The following is a 1,531-nucleotide window of genomic DNA, read 5'->3' as shown; positions in this document are numbered from 1 at the left end:
TTTTTCATTTGTTTTGTTATTTTGTTCTTGTATTTTCTTCCAAAATTCTTCTGGTGTTTTGTATGTGTTTTCCTTGGTCTGTCTCTCAATCCTTCGAAGATCCCTAAATATAATTCTTTTGGATTTCTTATCAGAGTTCTAATGTGGCTTACTCCTCAGAAATATGTTCTGGGTCTGTATCCTGGTCCCTTGTTTCTACCACTTTATCTTGTTTCTTTGTGTGGACTGTGATGGTCTGTTGTCTCTGTTTATTGTTTGTGAAGAGCAGCCAAGGGTGAGTCAGGCTCTTCTTGGTGGTTGTTTATTGTTTGTTTATCATTGGTACCTTGGTGGAGAAGGAAGTGGTGATTCTCACTTAATAAGTGAAGCTGCAGACAGTGTGGGTGTAGTTGTGTCATATGGGGACTGTTGCTGTCTTCAAGTCAGTTAGACAAAAATAACAATTGAATAGCCATCCAAAAAGTAAAAGCAAATGGATAAAAACACACCATGTAATCACATGGGAACAGTAACCAAAAAGAGAAAAAAGTGTAAGAGGAAAAAAAAAACAACAAAAAACCTTCAGTATCTGGGGAGAGGGGAATACAAGAAAAAACAATAGAGAATAAATAAAGAAAGAATATAATGAAGAAAAAAAGGAAAAAAACAGAAAAAAAAAAAAAAAAAAAAGGGACAGGGTTAACCACCAGAACGTAAAAACAAACAAACAAACAAAAAATGCAACCAGGAACAGGGAAAAGAAAAAAAGCTGAAAACTAGAACCTGGGGGAAAAGAATAAAGAATAATAGTAGAAAGGACAAAAGTAATAATAATAGTAGTAGTTTTAAAGCAGATAAAGCAAACAAACTAAATCACAGAAAAAAGCAAAAAAAAAAAAAAATCAGTGCAGGACAGGACAGGACACCCAGGCTCCATCTGAGCACACATACTGGGATGGAATTCTTGCTGGCCCAGAAGGTGGGTGGGAGTGAGGGATGGCCACACCTCCATTCATCAAGAGGGTATGGGGTATAAGAGTAACAAGGGGAATGTCACACCTTTCCAGTAGTCAGCATCCAGAATATCCTTGTGGTTTCTGGCAAGTGAAGCATGTTCTTAAGTCCCTGGAATGTGGGAGAATGCTGTCACTTTAAATATCCTAAATGGTCAAATCACTTGTAAACTTTCAAAATGGCTGCACCCTCTGGACAGACAAAAATCCACAGCTCAACCCACCTTCCTCTTTGCTGCTTCCCCTTTTATTCCCCAGCCACCAGAGTAGTCCTCTATGCAGTCCCTGGCTAGCAGGGCAGAATTTTAGGTTAATTGTTAGGTCCTGTCACCACTTGGCAACATCCAAGCTGTCTGTGCTGTCAGGATCACTGCCAGATCCCAGCTCCATATGTCTCCTTTTTTGGTGTTTTCATGCAAATTCTTCTGCTACTTGGAGTTAGTCCACTTCCATATCCTTACCTTCAAGGCTCAGGGGTCCAGGATTATCTTCTGTATCTGTATTAATTGGTTCCACTTTTTTTGTTGAAAAGGGTCTGT

The sequence above is a fragment of the Orycteropus afer genome, unplaced genomic scaffold (genome assembly GCF_000298275.1).
Source record: "Orycteropus afer afer isolate SDZICR_OR568_19922 unplaced genomic scaffold, OryAfe1.0 scaffold00066, whole genome shotgun sequence".
In the NCBI taxonomy this organism is placed as follows: Eukaryota; Metazoa; Chordata; class Mammalia; order Tubulidentata; family Orycteropodidae; genus Orycteropus; species Orycteropus afer.
The sequence above is the reverse complement of the archived record's forward strand: the minus strand, read 5'-3'. Positions refer to the sequence as shown.